Source organism: Bactrocera latifrons, unplaced genomic scaffold (assembly GCF_001853355.1).
Source record: "Bactrocera latifrons isolate USDA-ARS-PBARC rearing strain unplaced genomic scaffold, ASM185335v1 scaffold_311, whole genome shotgun sequence".
NCBI lineage: Eukaryota > Metazoa > Arthropoda > Insecta > Diptera > Tephritidae > Bactrocera > Bactrocera latifrons.
The window spans coordinates 129,871-146,262 of NW_017536753.1; the positions used below are offsets into that span (position 1 = coordinate 129,871).

The 16,392-nt window shown below is 37.3% G+C and overlaps 1 pseudogene; it reads right to left on the bottom strand.

Annotated features, from left to right (window-relative positions):
* Positions 1-14,811: 14,811 nt before the first annotated feature.
* On the bottom strand, positions 14,812-15,773 carry LOC108970866 (annotated as a pseudogene).
* Between the last annotated feature and the right edge of the window lie 619 nt (positions 15,774-16,392).

The following is a 16,392-nucleotide window of genomic DNA, read 5'->3' on the forward strand; positions in this document are numbered from 1 at the left end:
TAATATTATTATTATTATAATAATATACGTAATAATAATAACGTAAACGCCATCGCAAGTAAATACAACGGCGAAAACCTATAAACGCGGATTTTGTTAATATTATCGGAAATAATAACTCCTATTTACCTAAAAGAGTTTTCGGTTGATAAAGTATTCACTAAAAGAAAATATGTACAAATATTTTACAAATTTACATTCTCTAAGTGAATATAGATTCAAAAGAATCTAAAACATCTCAATTTTTGAAAGTTCTCAAAATGATTTCTGATGATAAGACTCTATGTACACCTGAAGAAGCTACACGCTCAAAGCAAAGTGCTACAAAACAAAAGAGGACGAAAGACATAACATACTCTAAATTCATTTCTGAGAGTGACTGTTTAGTAAAATACTGCACTCGATTTGCTTTTTCGCCGATTCTAGGCAATTCTGAATCGGCGCTCGAAATAAAAAGCCAAACAATTGCAAATTTGTGGACACATCTCCAGGCTGCATATGACGCAATTGTAGATATTGACGATTCAGATCTACCAGAAAACTTTAAATCTTCTGCTTCCGCCAAATTTGAAAACTTAGACCAGTATGACGACACTAAAATTATGAGCGCAGAATTCGAGAGTAGTGCTGCCACAAATACATACAAGCTCAAGAAGCAAGTTCTGGCACTCACCTCAAAGTGGCAGCATGCGATACAGAAATATTTCATGGAGGTTACGAACTATTACCGTCCTTCAGGAACATGTTTCCTAGCGTGTACATAAACCATCTAAAATTATCGCAAGCGCAAAAGTTGTATCATCTCCGATACAAAACAAAAGGTCAAGCAGGYATAGTAAAACAGTTCGCATTAAGTGACCACAATTTCAATTTGGCTTTGGAAGCTCTATATGAAAGCAAGATATGAAAACTAGATAATATTGGTCGACAAGCAAGTAACGATACTCCTGAACTTGCCGAAAACTCAAAAAGAAACAAGTGAAGAATTCATAAAACAAGAATCTCCTCTTTCAAATTGTTTGTCGGTTCTACCGACACAAAATGTTACCACAAACAACTGGGATCCTATGCTGGTAAACATATGCACCGCAGCATTACCAGAAAAATCATTACTTCTATGGGAGCCGTCGCTGTCATCAAGAAGAGATTACCCAACCTGGCAGCAAATGAAAGATTTCTTAACTACCCAATATGAAATATTGGAAAGGGTAGCTAAAAAACAGTCAGAACTAAAAACGTTCAACACGACCAAAACAAAGCAAGCAAAATTTGAAATTACGGGAATGGGCGGAAGAGTAGTAAAAAAACTCTAACAAAATATGCCCCATCACTCTAATTTACCCCCAAGCGAATAAGCGCATTCAAGCAAATGCTATTGTTTTACCGCAACTAAAAAACACGCTTCCAAGCTATCAAATAAATAGCAAGCATTGGCATAAGATTTCACACCTGACTCGAGCAGATCCCAACTGCAACACGCCAGCTCAAATAGACATCCTAATAGGCAGCGACCTTATGCCGCAAATTATACTAAAAGGTCTCGAAAAAATCTCAAACACTATTCTGGCTCAAAACACTATCTTCGGTTGGACTTGTTACTGAATCAGTTTCTACCATGACAACTGAAGTTGAAGAAATATCCAACGAATACCTTAATTCACAATTAAGGAAATTTTATGAGTTAGAACCAGAAGATCAGTATTGTGAAGACTTTTATGAGGCCACAACTATTCGATCAGCTAATGGTCGGTATGTCGTACGACTACCACTAAAACAACAATTTGCAGACACACTCACCTTAGGTCACTCTCGCACCTCTGCAATACAGGAGTTTTTAAGTATGGAAAAATACCTACTTAGAAAAGGTGAGCTCAAACAAGATTATGATGGTGTCTTAGAAGAATATCTCCATTTAGACCACAAGGAGCAAGTAAGCCAATGTGAAAAAATCATATAAAATACAAATATTAAAATATTACTCATCCTACTTACCACATCATGCAGTAGTAAAGCCTGACAAAAAAACAACAAAAGTCAGAATTGTCTTCATTTTCAATCTATTTACGGGACCAACACTCCAACCAGATTTAATGCTCCTCATACCTATTAAATTGCCGGATATACAAATACGTATTCAATAGGGATGTCGAAAAAATGTACAATGCAATATCTGACCAGTTTTCATATACTACAGACCAATATCCGCATTATCCGCCATCACAAAGAGACAAATTTTATCCTCTGTGGCGAAACTTTTCGATCCCACAGGATGGCTTTCGCCAATTATGATACAAGCGAAAATCCTGATCCAAGATTTATGGCTAGACGGAACCGACTGGGACAAACAAGTGAAGCCTCTTCGCTTAGAAAAATGGTCCCAGTTTGCTAATAACCTAAAAGACATTTCGCAGATACAAATTCCACGGTGGGTAAACTATTTCCCCGAATACAAAGTGGAACTATACGGTTTCTGCGACGCCTCTGAAAAGCCATATTGTGCCAATATTTTTGTGCACACATAAAGCGATATTGCAACCACAAGCCAGCTACCGGCGGCAAAAGCAAAAGTCGCACCTCTAAAAACGATAAGTCTATCACGACTTGAACTCTGTGGCGCTCTGCTACTAGCAAAGCTAGTTTCCATGGTGCGGACCCACTTGAACATGGCAAAATATAAGTTATATCTATGGTCCGATTCCGAAATAGTTCTAGCCTGGTTGGAAAAACCGCCACATGCGTGAAAAACATATATTTCCACTAACGTTTCAAATACTTGACCTAGTAGGATCAGCCACTTGCCGACACGTAGAAAGTGCTGACAATCCTGCTGATCTAGGTGCAAGAGGATGCAAACCTCTTCATCTCGCTACCTCCACCCTCTGGTGGAATGGCCCCCGATGGTTAACAGAATCTCCCGATTCTTGGCCACAATCGCCCATGCGCAACATACTTGCCCCAGAAAGTCGTAACATTGACACTTATCATGCAACATTGGCTGACACTGACATCCTTGAAGTATTTTCATTATTCCCCCGAAACCTCCGGGTAGTTGCCTATATGCTCAAGTTTTTAGAGCGGCTTAAACTAAAAGTTAAAGGAGCAACTTATCTCCATTGCGATGCATTGACGCGCCAAGACTTACAGAAAGCAAAGGTCGCTCGTATCGCATCAACCCAAACGATATGGCATTACTAAGAGAATCGAAGCCTATTGATAGAGCTCACTCTTAGTTTTTAACCCATTTCTAGACATAAAGGGTCTTCTTCGTGCGAATGGTCGGCTTGCTAATTCAAGCCTAACGTATAATGAACGCCACCCTATAATCATACCAGAGAGGTGTCCGTTTGTCACGTTATTTATTAGATATATTCACGTATTAATGCTCCATGCCGAACTTCGCCTCATGCAACATATGGTCCGCCAAGAGCTGTACATACCTCGAATGAAGCCAAATAAAGAAGTGCATTTTTATGTGCAAAATAAAATATGCACTATGCATATAAACGCTGCAGTTTTTCTCTGCCTTTCACCACTACAGGTGTAGATTTGCTGGGCCTTTTATGATAAAGGCGTCCATGCTAAGGTCTCCTACCCTCATGAAAGGCTATGTGGCTGTTTTTGTCTGCTTCACTATGTACGAATCTGACGACGGAGGCTTTTCTCGCGACATTTGCTCGTTTCGTTGGACGACGAGGCTTTCCATCAAAAATCATGAGCGATAATGGTAAAACGTTTATCGGAGCTCAAAGAGCTACAGAAAAACAGTTTTTAGATTTTATGCAACAAGTCTCACTTGGCATTGTCCAAAAATACGCTCCTCAAGATATCAATTGGCAGTTCATTTCCCGAAGCGCTCCTCATATGGGCGGTTTATGGGAATCAGCTGTAAAAAGCTTCAAAACTCATTTCAAGAAGCTAATTGGCAACTATAAATTCAATTATGAAGAGTTCACGACACTCTTAACTAGAATTGAAGCCGTTTTCAACTCACGGCCTCTCGCAAGATCCCTCAGACTTCACAGCACTAACTCTCTTCCACTTTCTTAAAGAAGCGCCCATCCTGGCCACACCTGAGCCAGGCGTGGAGACGCTCTCCTTATTAAATAGATGGGAACGAATTAAAATTCTCCATCATGAATTCAGTCGCCGAGGGAAAGAAGATTATTTAAAGGACCTCCACAGAAGGTACCGGTGGAAAACACCAGAAAAARCGCCTCAGCTTGGAGATTGTGTCTTGATCAATGACGATTGTTTCCCCCCTACCGAATGGCGGCTTGGCCGCATAGAGAAGCGTTACTACAGCTCCGACGGTCATATTCGAGTAGTCGATCTCCGCACGCAAACTGGAACACTAACCAGGCCGGTTGTTAAACTATGCTTTTTGCCAACAGCCTAAAAAACCGATATATAAACCGTAAACAATAAACCGAAAAAAACCGCCAAATATACCACGAACAAAAGGGTCGACCCACTCATGCCACACCACGTGGCAACATAGTTCACCACTATATTTATCCAATATCTAATAACGATAACCTCTTCTATAGATAAATATGGATATCGATGCGGCAACAGTACCAATGCCTACCGTCCGTTCGGCTGTCCATGTTCCACGCCCTGGGGCTGTCCCAACACCAGCGCCGCGAACCATCACGGCAACAACGCCGTCAACCGCTGCACGCAGTGCAACCCGAGCAACTCTGACGACGCAACAGAATGAGCCACCTCGCATCCGATATCCTCTATATTGTTGTTCTCACCGGTTGCCACACCTCAGCAACGTTAGCAGGTTGCCCGTGTGCCCGGTATGCAACATTGGTACGCCACATTCCCCACACTCACCATCATTATCCACCACGCTCTAACACACACACAATGACATCACATACCATCATCTTCTTTCCACGAACCAAAATACAAAAGGACGGACAAATTGTTCAAAAGGGGACTCTGTCGATTCGACATCCATCTGATCAACACGATTTTCAGGAGGAAAGTATGAATTCCGCCGATTGCTCTTCTTCTTCTTGATTGGCGTAGACGCCGCTTACGCGATTATAGCCGAGTTAACAACAGCGCGCCAGTCGTTTCTTCTTTTCGCTACGTGGCGCCAATTAGATATTCCAAGTGAAGCCAGGTCCTTCTCCACTTGGTCCTTCCAACGGAAGACCTCCACTTTCTCTTCCTCTGCTTCCCCGGCGGGTACTGCATCGAACACTTTCAGAGCTGGAGCGTTTTCGGCCATCCGGACCGCCGATTGCCCTTCGGGTTAAAAAATGCTTCTATCATTTTCCAGAGGGCCATTGATGATGTTCTGCGTGATATGATTGGTAAAACCTGCTATGTCTACGTCGTTGACGTCATAGTGTTTTCCGAAAACGAAAAAGACCACGTACACCATGTTGGACAAGTACTAAAAAGCCTTTATGATGAAAATATGATCGTGTCAAAGGAGAAATCACAATTTTTTAAAGAAAGTGTAGAGTTTCTGGGATTTGTTGTTACGAAAGAGGGGACAAAAACTAGCTCAGACAAGGTCAGGCCAATCGGAGATTTTAAGCAACCAAGCAACTTGTTCGAGTTGAGATCCTTTACTGGTCTGGCGAGTTACTATAGGTGCTTTATAAAGGACTTCGCAACAATAGCAAGACAGCCTGTTAAAAGGTGAGAGCGGCAGAGTTAGCAAGTTCCGTTCAAAAAATATCCCGGTATCCTTTGATGAAATCCAGACGGCTGCGTTTGATAAGCTTAGAAATATTCTTGATTCCGAAGATGTTATTCTTCATTACCCAGATTTTTCAAAACCATGAACATGTACATACCGATCCTGGACGGTACTGCGGTAATTTGGAACGAGACGAGCTGCATAAGGCACATATCAAACTTAACGGAATATGGACAATGCATACAAGAAACCACAGACTTAATTAGCGTCTTCCAACAATGACACATGAGGAAGATCCTAGAAGTAGACACGAGGTATTTACGTACTTTATTAGGAACATTAGGAGTACACCATAGGCACGCTCGAGCCTAAACTTTTTGGGCTTCGCCCTGAAGCTAATAGCCGGCACGCCTAACTTCAATGACTTACTACAAACAAGACTAACGAAGCAAGAGCTAATACAGTCAACCAATAGGCAGATCGTCATTAATTCCAGAACTCGGGAGCAGAATACGATCAATAAAATTCTCAATGTAAAAAAAGGGAAGAAATAGATTCATCGCACCTCTCTGAAAAACTTTTGGCAAGAAACAGAATTTTAACACTAGAGATTCAAAATTTAATAACTGCAATCACACTGGCTAAATTTAATATAATAAACCCTGCTATTATTGATGCAGATGATTTGGAGGCGGTTATGAAGGAGAGTTTCACGGGAGTTACAATAACCCAATTGTTTAGCATAGCTAGAGTTAAGGTTTTAGCAAGAAAGGAAATTGTAAGTTTTATTATCGGTTTTCCTAGACCTAAGTTATTATGTCCCGTATCGCATGCTGGCCGTATATTGCATTTACTGGACAACATTATAGCTGACTGCGTAGGCAACATTACTGCTGTTATATCCTGCATGGATACGCCAATGGTAACGTTCTGTAAAGAAGCCGAAAGAGAAACTTGCGCACAAAGCCTACACACCGGCGCTGTAGCACACTGTGCCACCAAGCCCGGCGACTTATCCCCCATTGCCGTCGTCGACGATGGTATAGTTTTGATAAACGATGAAATAGTCAAGGCTAGCATAGATAATGGCCCTGAAATGTTTATTAATGTCATTTGTCTTGTTACATTCGAACGCACCGCTTTATCAATGGCACCAAATACGTTACTCCCAATGGATACCAGAAGATACTTCCACAACAGTCTGCCTCATACGGATCAACATAACCTCCCATCATACCCTACTAAGCCTACCATTTCTCCACAAGCTAAGTGAAGCAAACTTGCGGCACATCGCTGAATCACGCATACAAACGATTGGTGCCCCACTAGTAGCCGCAGTAATTTCTGTCACAATCGCCATAGTTCTTGCTGGATCAATCATCTTACTAAAGCGTATCATCTTCTAAGGCGTTGCGTCAAGTGTTGGAAAGGTTGGGTATGGCCGAGTACAATCATGTTTTGAAGGAGGGAGTAGTTAACAATAGTTAACGTAATGAAGTTCCCATGCTGCCAAAAATTGTAATCCATGCATCTGGATCGTTCACTTCATGCGCGATCAAATTAAATGTTTGGTCAGCTGTTGTAATTTGATGATCAGTTCGGTGCATGAGCATGGCACATGAGAGTGGGAAAAGCTTATGGAAGCAATTAGAGACCGACGTTAACGGCAGCAGCGACGGTAAGAATAGTAGGCTAGCAGTAAGCTTCCGAATTATTAAATAAACAGTTTTAGGAAGAAACTCAACGTGTTAACACATTTCAAAAATAACATTGGGTAATCGACACACCGTCGCTAACGCAAAAGGAGTTATAGAAGTTAATCAAAAGTAACTTAACACATTTCAAAAATAACTTTGGGAAGTCGACAACACCGTCGCTACCGCAAAAGGAGTTATAGAAAGTTAATCAAAAATAACTTATACATATGTATGTATGTGTAATTTGCCCATTTTAATGATGAGTTCCCTTAAATCTGTTGAAATGTATAATAAAGTCATATATGTATTATTACCTAAATATTTAATTAATAAAGGTATGCTGACTTATATACATATTTATGTATGAATTTATTTTCTTTGGCCATTAGAAGTTTTGATAACATCTTATAACCAAGTCGTCGCACAGATTCACATATGCATACGAGTATAATTGCGTGTACATGTAAATAGATTCTAAAAAACCATACGGATAATGTTCTCAGATTCACATACATTGTATGTAATTTTGTGTGCACGTAAACAAATTTGAAACAATCATACGGATAATGTTTGTAAATTTGTCTACACACAACTTTGTATATAAATATATACACCCGACGACAAGGCGTCACAGATTTATCGGCCGCCGATTGTCACCGCTTCCCTTCCCGTTGCACAGCTTCGAACACAAATCAGCGTGAATACGTATGTTTGTGTGTGAGCTTGCATACATATCGACGCAAATTTTTGCGATTTCAGAATTACAAAATATTTTTTACATTCCTTGACAAATGCAGTCAATCCCAGTTATACATATGCCACAATCAATGATAAAAATTTTTGTGGTTTGTTAAAAAAAAATATAATATGGTACATAAGCGACTGCGGATATTTAAACGAGTCCTACTTAAGGCAATAATTTCTATGATATTTCAAAAAACAAACCGTGAGATGCAGCAAGATATAATGTAGGCTATTAAAAGTGATGAGGGAGGGATTTGATTTTCATTTAAGCGGAGTACTACTTACCCGGGATTGACTGTACACATGAATCGGAGGAATATTGAAAATTTATTTGAAACATTTCTTGAATTGAAAATCGACAAATAAATTATGTTGTCAATTTTATTCTAATACATTTTAATACTTATTTTTGCGGGGTTGTCAATTTTTCCTTCTCATACATTTATGAAATATATTCAATTTATGATTTTTAGCTTTTGAAATCGTCGCGAAAAGACGATATAAATAGGCAAGGCAAGCTCGGGGAGATGTAATGGCGTCTACTTTTATTAATGAATCGAATATGACTTTTGAAAGTACGTTTGCGCTTATGAATGAAAATTTTGTTTTTGTGCAATTTACTGTAAATTTTGACGACAGCAACTTGGCTGCCATATTGATTTCTGCTGCCATTTTAGACGGTTGTTGTTATTGTAGAACAATATTTGAAGTTTTCGCGGGTTACATATTTACATATGTATACAGATATGTTTATATGTAGGTTTGTGTATACATTATTTGTGTGGCAATGTCATACGCACATAAGTATGTATATGTGTATGTACATATAGAGCAGCACGCGCATATTATGTTACTGATAAATGATAATAATTGATTTGAAATTGATTTGCACTAGTCAGAAAAAGTTTGCGTACAAGACTCATATGCTTCTTAATTATTAAAAAACTTCCAGAAATAACAAAAAATTCGTAAAAATTTTATTTTTCATTTACATGTTGGAATTCAGTTTTTGTATACATAACATTTTAATACTGTTGGATATAAATTAGGGTTAAAAGCAAGAATGAAATCAAAAATAGACAAAAGTTACTTCAGAAAAAGTTTGCGTACAAAAAAATAAAAAATTACAACATGTATTTTATATGAAAGTAACAGTTTCTAGTAACTAGTTGGATACCCTTTGCGTTGTAGGACCTCTATTAGTCGTTTTGGCATTGAATTTACGATATTTGATGTCTCCTCCGATGATTTTGCTCCATTCCTCAAGGATAACATTTTTAGCATCTCCTTCGAATAAATGTGGTGCTTACGGATTCGACGCTCTAATGAATCCCATTTGTGCTGAATGGGGTTGACATCTGGTGATTGAGAGGGCGTATGTAGTTGTTTGGGCACATTGTAGAGGAGCCAGAGCTGAACAATTTCTGCAGTGTGCTGGGGTCATTGTCTTGTTGTCTTCAAATCCCAATTTAACTGCGCTTTTTTTTAAATTTGCCTAATGAATGTCCAAATAAACTCTTTTATCCATTGTTGACTCAATAAACTGGATATTACCCACTCGTTTACTGGACATACACCCCCACACCATCTCGCCACCACCACCGTGTTTCACGGTCGCCGTGAGATTTTCTTCATTGAGTGCAGTTCCGGGTTTTCTTCAAACAAGCTTTCGTCTTTTTATTCCAAGTATACAAAACTTGCTTATTAATGTGCTCGTTAGCAAATGCAACTCGTTTTAGCCTGTTGGTCAATGATATGAATGACTTCTTTCGTGCGACTCGGCTCCGATAACCGGCTTTTTGAAAATTTTGCGTACGGTGTCACTGCAAATTGTTTTCTTGAATCTTATTTTAACATCTCTGGCAATATCTGAAGTCTTCACCTTTGGATTTGTTTGTAATTCCTTAACGTAGCACTTTAGATTATTAGGACGCCCTGGACGAGGCTTTGTGGCGGTAGAACCCATCGATTTGTACATTTCGATCACTCTTTGAATCGAGGAGTGTGCTCTTCCCACCGCCTGACCGATTTCGCGAAGTGTTTTACCTTTTTTCAATAATTTTACAATTATTTCTCTTTCACCGCGGCTGGTTGGTTTTCTTTGTCTGCCCATTGTACAAAATTTTTTTTTATTGTTTAAAATTTCAGGAAAATAGTTTATTTGATTTTAACAAATCTGATGTAACTATTTTTACTATTTATTTATTAACAAAAAGTGATGAACCGCAGGCGTCCAACATATACAGGTTTTACTGTACTTACATATGTACATATCTGCAGGATAGATGCGTATGAAAGTTTTTTTTAGGATATTGTGATAATATATATACATACATATAGTATATAGCAATTATATGCATGCATATGAAATTATATTACATTATCAAAGATAAGAAATATTTAAAAAATAGCTATTTGCCCATTAACTACAAAAATTGCATGGAGAATTGCATAAATTAAACAAAAATATTTTCAATTTTGCATGAATTCATAAAAATTCGCAAAATGATATTCATATCAAGAGATATGACAGCAAGTAAACGTATAAAAATATAAGCCAAAAGGCCAACAGGCGCCTGTAAAAGCAATGTATATTTCAGAGCATAATCTTCATTGAATTCTCAGCTCCGTTCACTCATTCCTGTTAAAGTTTCTCCTACCAATCCAAAAGTGGTGAAATCCACTAATAGACAGTTCACACGCTTGCCCGTAGTTGGACCTTCTCTATAAATGTACGTTTTCTGCTGATTGGATCTTATTAGTGTACCCTTAGACCTGGAAAATTTATTATTAGATTTCGACACACTTCACCTCTTCGTCGACTTGAAAACCGCCTTCGATGCTGAGCAACATCAAATTTCCACTGGATCGGGAAGGATCTCTCCCAACCGTGTAATACTAAGCGCGGATTCAGACAAGAAGACTCTCTATTGAGTAAATTCTTCAACCAATTGCCGAAGAAAATAATACGAGCTGCAGAAGTAAATAGAGAAGGAAGAATCTTCTATAAGAATGTACAGCTGTTGGTGAACGGCGATGATATGATATCATTGACCTGGATAACCGCGCCGCTTGTTCTGCTTTCTCCAGACTGGATAAGGAAACGAAGCGCATAGGTCTAGTTGTGAAGGAAGGAAATATGAAATATCCCCTGCCATCAAGCAAATGTACATCGGATTTACGTCTTTTCTTTCACGTCACTGTTGAGACTTTGAAATTGTAGATAATTTGGACACTCCAGTTTTAAAGGTTTTCGATTCGTTATATGCCGGTGGAAGCAGACGAAGAGGAAGACCTCCTATCCATTGCAGAGGTCAGGTAGAGAAATGAACAAGATAAAGAAATAAGATGGCAATCGTAATGATTTTTTTCATTGAGTTATAAAATTCATAAAAACTAAAAATTTTTCCCAAAAATAATCAAACTTTACCCGTTGATATCTTTTAAATGGTTGGGTTTACGAAAAAATGGTATTAGACCTTTTTTGTAGAGCATTCAATTTTCTACAAAACCTAAGGACCAAAATATTTTTTGAAGTGGTTGGAAGCGAGATATAAACTTTTCTGTTAGATAAAAAGAAAAATATAGAAAACTGTAAGTAAGAGGACCTTCCCGTTACAATTAAGAACTCATTCTTGGAGATTCTTTCTTAGAGGTGTCTAGGAGCCTATTTTTCAGAGTACCAAACGAAAAAAAATCTTGTTTTTTAATCATATAATATATGTACATATGTGCAAAATAATTTAGTCTTAAAAATGAGATTTTAAACATTTATGTCGTATGTTACAAAGCGTAGGATAGAGGTTCAATATGTGTTCTACGGAGTTTGTTAAACTGTTGCATAGCCAGCAGCCAAAACTTACGTTTCCTTCCAGAATATGTTGGTGAGTTAAGATACAGTGTCCTAAGCGCAGTCGTGTGAAAATTTTGATCTCGATTCAGCCGTTCTTGAGTCATAAATAGCGTAACTAACACGACTTTCTTTTATATACATATATAGACGTTTTTTGAACTTAAACTTAACAATTTTTTCATATACAGTAGGTATTCTTATGTTCTTAAAATTGATGGTACTATTATTACAGTTTCTTTTACGACAGATATGTAAGATGTAACATTTATCTAATGATAACTTAGAGCCAGATGTGAGAGACCAATGGGATATATTATTAAGTATTTCCGGAAAAGTTAATTTGACGTTATTCAAGTTGATTTGAAAATATCAGAATATCATAAGTATACGTACAATGGTCGACTGGGTAAGTGGATAGATAATTGACGCAGATAAAGGGAGATATATTTTGGGTCCTAATTTCCAATTAGCTATATGTTTTAGAACTTTGTGAAGACCGATACGATCGTAAGCTTTTTCAAAGTCTAATCTTAACCCATTTAGACCTACCGTCTCATATACGTTAGACCAAATGTAATAATGGTACTCATTTAATTTCGCATGTATGCAATAATTGCGAACTTACAAAGTTGCCACTATTTTAAAATGCCGAGAGTGAGCGAAAACAAAAACTTCTTAAATTATTAGAAGTAGCTGCATTAAATGATTTAATGATTGTCGACAAGGTATACATATATTTAGTTTGTATTTTGCTTCAAATGAGTAAAATTCTGTTTTCTGGTAGAAGAGAAGACAATAAAAGAAGATTACATATTGGAGGAACTGCTGATTGTTTTGACCCTGGGCGAAGAATGCAGATACAGTGTGCCGCTTATTCAAAATAGTGTGCCTAAGTGTAAGGAATTCTTAAACGACGTGTTATGGGAACATGATGAGACTAGATTCAAGAAAATTATACGCGTAAACTGGAAAACCTTCGAATTTATTTTAAATTTAATAAAGGACGATGCGTCGTTCAACCAAATACGTTCTTGCAAACAATTCCCTCTCAAAACACAATTAGCAATCGTACTATATCGCTTAGGCTCAAACGGTGAAGGCGCTACTCTGTCTAAGATTGCTGGCTTGTTTGGAGTTAGTGATGGTGGTATCATTCAGGTTACTGTTTGTCATTGTTTTGTTAGATTAATGTTTATCTTTTTCTTTATATTAGAATTTGACTGACAGAATTTTTAAAGTACTGTTAAAGCATAAAGATCAGTATCTGTTTTGGCCAAATAGCGATGAACGTAAAAAGCTCGTTTCAGAAACCTGGGGTGAATTGCCAAACTTCGTGGGATACGTCGTTGGTACTGAAATTCCTTTCGCGGAAAAACCTTCTCAACACCCAGAAGCTTGCTTTTCACGAAAGCACCAATACTCAGTTAAAGTTCAAGTCGTCTGTGACCATTCGCTTCAAATAGGACATTTAGTGTTAGGCTATCCAGGTAGCGTACATGATGCACGTATTTTTAGTAACTGCGAATTGTTGAATGACGCCGATGTGTTTTTTGGAGGAGCTGAATGGATCGCAGGTGACAGTGAATATAAATTGTACTGTTATAACACCATTTAGAGAAAACTCTAGAGAACTAACACAGGGTCAGCGAACTTTCTTTAAAAAAAATATTCAATCGTCATAGGATTAGAATTGAACATTGTTTTGGCATGTTGAAGGAAAGGTTTGGCAGCTTGAAAACGTTGAGACTTCAAATCAAGGATGAAAAAGGCATGAATAGAGTAAATAAATGGATTATCTGCTGCGCGTTGTTGCAAAATGTTATACTCCGACTTGACGATCGTTTCGATTACGAGCTTGAGGAATCTGAGCACGATGTTTTAGAGTCATTACCTCATTACCTCATTACTGCTCGAACTAATGAAGGGGAAGCGGTACGCCAATGAGTCAATTAAAACAACAATTAAAATCTTATTTATTGGAATAAATTCAAGTTCTATATGCATTTCTTTCAAGTTCTAGAGCATTTAAAAAAATTAAAAAAGAAATATTTTGGCATTTAAACCAAACTTTTGAGCGTGGTTCCGAAGAAAAACGAAAAATTTAGAGTATGCTTTCTTTTGCGGATCATAACCTTACGAATATGCCTCCTTATGTTCCGGCAAGGGGCTCTTCATCAAGCATTTTCTTGTTTGACGTATCAACACTTGACAATCTTATCTTGACAATGTTTTCGAGTACTGTTATAACGCCATTTAGAGAAAATTCTAGAAATTTAACACTAAGCCAAAGGAATTTTTTTAACAAAACATTCAGTCGATATAGAATTCGGATTGAACATTGTTTTGGAATGCTGAAGGAAAGACTTGGTAGTTTAAAAGGCTTAAGGCTACAAAATTTAAAAATGAAAATGGTATGAGAAAAGTTAACAAATGGATTCTCTGTTGTGCATTGTTACACAACTTTATACTCCAACACGACGATTATTTCGATTACCAACCTGAGGAATCGGAGCACAGTATTGACGAGTCGTTATGGGAACCAATTGCTCGTACCAATGAAGGGGAGATAAGGCGACGAAAAATCTTTGAACAATTGTTTAATCAATAAATATCTTAATTTAAAAATTATTTTCTTATTTATTTTTTCAAATAAAATTCAATTTCTTTATATTAACAAGTAACATAAATTATTTGACTAGAAATAACTTAATACGGATAAAGTAAAAAAAGCAAGGTGGACCATATTCACTAAGTCACAACAAATGTATTAAAAAGAAAAAGGCAAAATGGAAAAATCTTATATTGGAATACAGATGATTACATTTTGGCAAATTATGAGCTATTTAAGCATTTCAATCGTTCGTGTTCCAATCTAACTTTTCCATTTCTACTTCCATTTCTTTCTCCAACCGTAATTTCTGCAATTGAAAATTGTTTTCCTCTCTCTCTTTTCCAAATTAAAATTTTTTCGTTTCTACTTCCAACTTCTTATTTTGGATTTCGAAAAGTAATGAAAATGGATTTGAACTACTATGAGATCTTTTCATATTTCTTCTTGGTGTAGATGTGCATGCAAAATTAGAGGATGGATTAACTACTTCATCTGCAGGCGGATACATAATAATGGACGAACTGGGTAACGGACTCGAAGGACTTGTGTCGGGGTCTATCTCTGGGGTAATATATTCTATATATGTATCGTCCAACGCTGACACCAACTCTGTTGATTGATAAATCGCTGGTGGCTGAACACTTATGCGACGTCCAAATATCATGTGAAGGTCTTCATAAAAAGGACATATTTTTTATGTATTCTTCCACACTATGAGGATCACCACTTTCAAGTAAGCCTGCACCAGTCTGGCCTTTCCACTTGAGCGCAGATAAAAAAGTCGTTTTCAAATGCCTCATTTTAGCCATCATTATGTCCCATTTAATATTCATTAAATTTGGAGCTTTTTTGCCAATTTTGTTGCAAAACCTTTGGGCTGTTGGTTTCTAAAAGCAGATCGTAAAATGTAAAATAATGAAATGACAAAAAATATATCAATATTACCTCAAAATGGTCCGGATTCTCTTTTATTGCGTCCGCTATATTTATCAAAAGGTCTTTCGTTTGGCTTTCAGACCAACGAAATGTGCCGTTTAGCCTTAATCTTTTTTTCTATTAAATAATCAATTGAATATTAATAATACAAGCCAATAATTAATTGTTATGAATTTACTTACCGCTTCCATTTCTTTTAAAACACCAAATAGACGCTTCCAGCTGATTGCGAATTGCGCAAAATGCTATGGTTGCCACTGAAAACGGTCTCGCATATTTGCAAGATTGTCATAAAATAAAATGCATGTAAAAATTAACAGCTGTTTTACGTTGGTGTCACGTGCACGGTCTAAACAATACTACTAAAATAACTTTAATGTAATATTTGGCATTATCAGGTGTGTACCTATGCGAGTTGAATGTAATTTGAGAATAAGAATTTCAACATGTCATCAAAACGGTAAGAATTCATTATTTTATCATAACTATCACGTACTTTGATATATTTATAGTAAAAACGAAAGTTAGAGAGTAAAAATGTAGAATCGTTTTTGTTGTTTCGTTTATTTTAGTATATTTTTTTATTCGTAAAAAGTAGTGTATCGTATTTGATACAGTAGGCTTACACACATTGCGTTTTTCCTTTCAGATCTGTGTCACTGAATGAACTTGTTAAGCTTTTGGAGTATGACGAAATTGGGAATTCTGGAACATGCAATGCTATTTATTTACTTCCACCTATAAATGCAAATGAGACTTGACGGATGAAGATTCTGGAGATGAGGACAACGTCCAAATCAACAACCTACCGCGCAGTTTGTTGAGAACACATGTAGAGCTGCAAGAAGTAAGTACAGAAACAATGGATGATGTTTCCGAAAGTCAC